This window comes from Arachis hypogaea, chromosome 13 (genome assembly GCF_003086295.3).
Source record: "Arachis hypogaea cultivar Tifrunner chromosome 13, arahy.Tifrunner.gnm2.J5K5, whole genome shotgun sequence".
NCBI classification, from domain to species: domain Eukaryota; kingdom Viridiplantae; phylum Streptophyta; class Magnoliopsida; order Fabales; family Fabaceae; genus Arachis; species Arachis hypogaea.
In genome coordinates this window covers 84,768,630-84,775,811 of record NC_092048.1, presented here as the reverse complement: position 1 = coordinate 84,775,811, position 7,182 = coordinate 84,768,630, and the positions used below count along the sequence as shown (strand labels likewise).

The following is a 7,182-nucleotide window of genomic DNA, read 5'->3' as shown; positions in this document are numbered from 1 at the left end:
GGAGCAAGGACAAGAACATTCTTGTTGAAGCAGACCCTGAACCTGAAAGGACTCTGAAGAGGAAACTAAGAGAAGCTAAATTACAACAATCCAGCAAGCACCTATCAGAAATGTTCGAACAAGAAGAGGAGATGGCAGCCGAAAATAATAATAATGCAAGGAGGATGCTTGGTGACTTTACTGCACCTAATTCCAATTTACATGGAAGAAGCATCTCCATTCCTGCCATTGGAGCAAACAATTTTGAGCTGAAACCTCAATTAGTTTCTCTGATGCAGCAGAACTGCAAGTTTCATGGACTTCCATCTGAAGATCCCTTTCAGTTCTTAACTGAATTCTTGCAGATATGTGATACTGTTAAGACTAATGGAGTAGATCCTGAAGTCTACAGGCTCATGCTTTTCCGTTTTGCTGTAAGAGACAGAGCTAGAGTATGGTTGAACTCTCAACCTAAGGATAGCCTGAACTCTTGGGATAAGCTGGTCAAGGCCTTCTTAGCCAAGTTCTTTCCTCCTCAAAAGCTGAGTAAGCTTAGAGTGGATGTTCAGACCTTCAGACAAAAAGAAGGTGAATCCCTCTATGAAGCTTGGGAGAGATACAAAGGACTGACAAAAAAGTGTCATTTTGACATGCTTTCAGAATGGACCATCCTGGATATATTCTATGATGGTCTGTCTGAATTAGCTAAGATGTCATTGGATACTTCTGCAGGTGGATCCATTCACCTAAAGAAAATGCCTGCAGAAGCTCAAGAACTCATTGACATGGTTGCTAATAACTAGTTCATGTACACTTCTGAGAGGAATCCTGTGAGTAATGGGACACCTCAGAAGAAGGGAGTTCTTGAAATTAATACTCTGAATGCCATATTGGCTCAGAACAAATTATTGACTCAGCAAGTCAATATGATTTCTCAGAGTCTGAATGGAATGTAAGCTGCATCCAACAGTACTCAAGAGGCATCTTCTGAAGAAGAAGCTTATGATCCTGAGAACCCTACAATAGCAGAGGTGAATTATATGGGTGAACCATATGGAAACACCTATAATTCCTCATGGAGAAATCACCCAAATCTCTCATGGAAGGATCAAAAGCCTCAACAAAGCTTTAATAATGGTGGAAGAAATAGGTTTAACAATAGTAAACCTTTTCCATCATCCACTCAGCAACAGACAGAGAACTCTGAACAAAATACCTCTCATTTAGCAAACTTAGTCTCTGATCTATCTAAGGCCACTGTAAGTTTCATGAATGAAACAAGGTCCTCCATTAGAAATTTGGAAGCACAAGTGGGCCAGCTGAGTAAAAGAGTCACTGAAATCCCTCCTAGTACTCTCCCAAGCAATACAGAAGAAAATCAAAAAGGAGAGTGCAAGGCCATTGAAATGACCATCATGGCCGAATCCAAGGAAGAAGGGAAGGACGTGAATCCCAAGGAGGAAGACCTCCTGGGACGTCCAGTGATCAATAAGGAGCTTCCTTCTGAAGAACCAAAGGAATCTGAGGCTCATCTAGAGACCATAGAGATTCCATTAAACCTCCTTATGCCAATCATGAGCTCTGATGAGTATTCCTCTTCTGAAGAGAATGAGGATGTTACTGAAGAGCAAGTTACCAAGTACCTTGGTGCAATCATGACGCTGAATGCCAAATTATTTGGTATTGAGACTTGGGAAGATGAACCTCCCTTGTTCACCAATGAACTGAGTGATCTGGATCAACTGACATTGCCTCAGAAGAAACAGGATCCTGGAAAGTTCTTAATACCTTGTACCATAGGCACCATGACCTTCGAGAAGGCTCTATGTGACCTTGGGTCAGGGATAAACCTCATGCCCCTCTCTGTAATAGAGAAACTGGGAATCTATGGGGTGCAAGCTGCTAAAATCTCATTAGAGATGGCAGACAATTCAAGAAAACAGGCTTATGGACAAGTAGAGGACGTGTTAGTAAAGGTTGAAGGCCTTTACATCCCTGCTGATTTCATAGTCTTGGATACTGAGAAGAATGATGATGAATCCATCATCCTTGGAAGACCCTTCCTAGCCACAGCAAGAGCTGTGATTGATGTTGACAGAGGCGAACTAGTCCTTCAATTGAATAAGGACTCCCTTGAGTTTACAACTCAAGGTTATCCTTCTGTAAACATGGAAAAGAGGCACAGTAAGCTTCTCTCAAAATAGAGTCAACCAGAGCCCCCACAATCAAACTCTAAGTTTGGTGTTGGGAGGCCACAACCAAACTCTAAGTTTGATGTTGAACTCCCATATCCAAGCTCTAAGTTTGGTGTTGGGAAGTCTCAACAATGCTCTGAACATCTGTGAGGCTCCATGAGAGCCCACTGTCAAGCTATTGACATTAAAGAAGCGCTTGTTGGGAGGAAACCCAATTTTTATTTATCTAATTTTAATTTACTTTTATTGTTATTCCATGTTTTATTAGGTTCATGATCATGTAAAGTCACAAAATAAATATAAAAATTGAAAACGGAATCAAAAACAGCAGAAGAAAAATCACACCCTGGAGGAGGATCTCACTGGCGTTTAAACGCCAGTAAGGAGCATCTGTCTGGAGTTCAACGCCAGAACAGAGCATGTTTCTGGCGTTGAACGCCAGAAACAAGCAACATCTTGGCATTCAGACGCCAGAAATGCGCAGTGAAGAAGAGTTGGCGCTGAACGCCAGAAACAAGCATTTGGCTGGCGTTCAACGCCAGAAATATGCTGCATCTGGGCGTTGAACGCCCAGAATAAGCATCAATTCGGCGTTTAAACGCCAGAATTGCATGCAAAGGCATTTTACATGCCTAATTGGTGCAGGGATGCAATTCCTTGACACCTCAAGATCTGTGGACCCCACAGGATCATCTCAGCATCTGTGGACCCCACAGGATCCCCACCTACCACCACTCACTCTCTTCCCTCTTCTCAAATCCTCTCTTCCCAATAAACACCCTTCCCTAAAACTCTTCACCAATCACCTCAATCTCTTTTCCCTATCACCACTTCACCACTCACATCATCCACTCTTCCCCATAAACCTACCTCATAAACTCCACCTAACTTCAAAATTCAAAATCAATTTCCCACCCTTATGGCCGAACCTTACCCCCCTCCCTTCCCTATATATAGCCCTCCATTCTTCCTCATTTTCACACAACACAACCCTCTCTTCCCCTTCTTGGCCGAAACACATCTCTCTCTCCCTCTCTTCCATTTCTTCTTTTTCTTCTTCTATTCTTTTTTCTCTTGCTCGAGGGCGAGCAATATCCTAAGTTTGGTGTGGTAAAAGCATAAGCTTTTTGTTTTTCCATTACCATTGATGGCACCTAAGACCGGAGAATCCTCTAGAAAAGGGAAAGGGAAGACAAAAGCTTCCACCTCCGAGTCATGGGAGATGGAAAGATTCATCTCCAAAGCTCATCAAGACCACTTCTATGATGTTGTGGCCAAGAAGAAGGTGATCCCTGAGGTATTTTTCAAGCTCAAGAGAAATGAGTATCCAGAAATCCGACATGAGATCCATAGAAGAGGTTGGGAAGTTCTAACAAACCCCATCCAACAAGTCGGCATTCTAATGGTTCAAGAGTTCTATGCCAATGCATGGATCACTAGGAACCATGATCAAAGTAAGAACCCGAATCCAAAGAATTATATTACAATGGTTCGGGGGAAATACTTAGATTTTAGTCCGGAAAATGTGAGGTTGGCGTTCAACTTGCCTATGATGCAAGGAGATGCACGCCCCTACACTAGAAGGGTCAACTTTAATCAAAGGTTAGACCAAGTCCTCATGGACATATGTGTGGAAGGAGCTCAATGGAAGATTGACTCCAAAGGCAAGCCGGTTCAACTAAGAAGACTGGACCTCAAGCCTGTAGCTAGAGGATGGTTAGAGTTCATACAACGCTCCATCATCCCCACTAGCAACCAATCCGAAGTTATTGTGGATCGGGCCATCATGATTCATAGCATCATGACTGGTGAGGAAGTAGAAGTTCATGAAGTCATCTCCCTTGAACTCTACAAAATAGCCGAAAAGTCCTCCCCCATGGCAAGGCTAGCTTTTCCTCATCTTATTTGCCATCTATGTTACTTAGTTGAAGCTTTCATAGAAGGAGACATTCCCATTGAGGAAGAAAAGCCCATCACTAAGAAAAGGATGGAGCAAGCAAGAGAGCCCATTCATGGATCTCAAGAGACGCATGAAGCTCATCACCATGAGATCCCGGAGATGCCTCAAATGCATCTTCCTCCACAAAACTATTGGGAGCAAATCAACACCTCCCTAGGAGAATTAAGTTCCAATATAGGACAATTAAGGGTGGAACATCAAGAGCACTCCATCATCCTTCATGAAATTAGAGAAGATCAAAAAGCAATGAGGGAGGAGCAACAAAGACAAGGAAGAGATATAGAAGAGCTCAAGGACATCATTGGTTCCTCAAGAAGGAAACGCCACCATCACTAAGGTGGACTCATTCCTTCTTCTTACATTCTCTGTTTTTCATTTTCTATGTTAAGTGCTTATCTAAGTTTGTGTCTTATTACATGATCATTAGTATTTAGTAACTTTGTCTTAAAGTTATGAATGTCCTATGAATCCATCACCTCTCTTAAATGAAAAATATTTTAATTCAAAAGAACAAGAAGTACATGAGTTTCGAATTTATCCTTGAACTTAGTTTAATTATGTTGATGTGGTGACAATGCTTCTTGTTTTCTGAATGAATGCTTGAACAGTGCATATGTCTTTTGAAGTTGTTGTTTATGAATGTTAAATATGTTGGCTCTTGAAAGAATGATGACAAGGAGACATGTTATTTGATAATCTGAAAAATTATAAAAATGATTCTTGAGGCAAGAAAAAGCAGCAAAGAACAAAGCTTGCAGAAAAAAAAATAATAGCGAAAAAAAAAATTAGAAAGAAAAAGAAAAAGCAAGCAGAAAAAGCCAAAAGCTCTTAAAACCAAAAGGCAAGAGCAAAAAGCCAGTAACCCTTAAAACCAAAAGGCAAGGGTAATAAAAAGGATCCCAAGGCTTTGAGCATCAGTGGATAGGAGGGTCTAAAGGAATAAAATCCTGGCTTAAGTGGCTAAACCAAGCTGTCCCTAACCATGTGCTTGTGGCGTGAAGGTGTCAAGTGAAAACTTGAGACTGAGCGGTTAAAGTCAAGGTCCAAAGCAAAAAAAAAGAGTGTGCTTAAGAACCCTGGACACCTCTAATTGGGGACTTTAGCAAAGCTGAGTCACAATCTGAAAAGGTTCACCCAATTATGTGTCTGTGGCATTTAGGTATCCGGTGGTAATACTGGAAAACAAAGTGCTTAGGGCCACGACCAAGACTCATAAAGTAGCTGTATTCAAGAATCATCATATTGAACTAGGAGAATCAATAATACTATATGGACTCTGAGTTCCTATAGATGCCAATCATTCTGAACCTCAATGGATAAAGTGAGATGCCAAAACTATTCAAGAGGCAAAAAGCTACAAGTCCCGCTCATCAGATTGGAGCTATGTTTCATTGATAGTTTGGAATTTATAGTATATTTTCTTCTTTTTATCCTATTTGATTTTCAGTTGCTTGGGGACAAGCAACAATTTAAGTTTGGTGTTGTGATGAGCGGATAATTTATACGCTTTTTGGCATTATTTTTAGTATGTTTTTAGTAGGATCTAGTTACTTTTAGGGATGTTTTTATTAGTTTTTATGTTAAATTCACATTTATGAACTTTACTATGAGTTTGTGTGTTTTTCTGTGATTTCAGGTATTTTCTGGCTGAAATTGAGGGACTTGAGCAAAAATCAGATTTAGAGCTTGAAGAAGGACAGCTGATGCTGTTGGATTCTGACCTCCCTACACTCAAAGTAGATTTTCTGGAGCTACAGAACTCAAAATGGTGCGTTTCCAATTGCGTTGGAAAGTAGACATCCAGGGCTTTCCAGAAATGTATAATAGTCCATAATTTGACCGAGTTTAAATGACGTAAAAGGGCGTTGAACGCCAGTTCTACGCTGCTGTCTGGAGTTAAACGCCAGAAACACGCTACAAGTCAGAGTTGAACGCCAGAAATACGTTACAAACTGGCGTTCAACTCCAAGAATGACCTCTCCACGTGGAAACTTCAAGCTCAGCCCAAGCACACACCAAGTGGGCCCCGGAAGTGGATTTATGCATCAATTACTTACTTCTGTAAACCCTAGTAGCTAGTTTATTATAAATAGGACTTTTTACTATTGTATTAGACATCTTTGAACATCTTGGGACATCTGGTTCTTAGATCATGGGGGCTGGCCATTTGGCCATGCCTGAACCTTTCACTTATGTATTTTCAACGGTAGAGTTTCTACACTCTATAGATTAAGGTGTGGAGCTCTGCTGTTCCTCATGAATTAATGCAAAGTACTACTGTTTTCTATTCAATTCAACTTATTCCGCTTCTAAGATATTCATTCGCACTTCAACATGAATGTGATGAACGTGACAATCATCATCATTCTCCCACGAACGTGTGCCTGACAACCACTTCCGTTCTACCTTAGATTGAATGAGTATCTCTTGGATCTATTAATCAGAATCTTCGTGGTATAAGCTAGATTGATGGCGGCATTCATGAGAGTCCGGAAAGTCTAAACCTTGTCTGTGGTATTCTGAGTAGGACTCTGGGATTGAATAACTATGACAAACTTCAAACTTGCGAGTGCTGGGCTTAGTGACAGACGCAAAAGGAGGGTGAATCCTATTCCAGTATGATCGAGAACCTCAGATGATTAGCCGTGCTGTGACAGAGCATTTGGACCATTTTCACAAGAGGATAGGATGCAGCCATTGACCACGGTGATGCCTCCAGATGATTAACCATGCAGTGACAGCGCATCGGACCATTTTCCAGAGAGGATGAAAAGTAGCCATTAACAATGGTGATGTCCTTACATAAAGCCAGCCATGAAAAGGAGTAGGACTGATTGGATGAAGACAGCAGGAAAGCAGAAGTTCAGAGGGACGAAAGCATCTCTATACACTTATCTGAAATTCTCACCAATGATTTACATAAGTATCTCTATCCTTACTTTCTAGTTATTACTTATTTTCGAAAACTCTATAACTATTTGATATCCGCCTGACTGAGATTTACAAGGTGACCATAGTTTGCTTCAAGCCGACAATCTCCGTGGGATC

General features: G+C 41.1%; 1 non-coding gene across 1 annotated transcript; it reads right to left on the bottom strand.

Moving 5' to 3' along the window:
* Nucleotides 1-527: 527 nt before the first annotated feature.
* On the bottom strand, nt 528-631 carry LOC112738945 (small nucleolar RNA R71). Its single transcript, XR_003169892.1, has one exon. It is a non-coding gene; the product is annotated as a small nucleolar RNA R71 (small nucleolar RNA).
* Nucleotides 632-7,182: the final 6,551 nt, after the last annotated feature.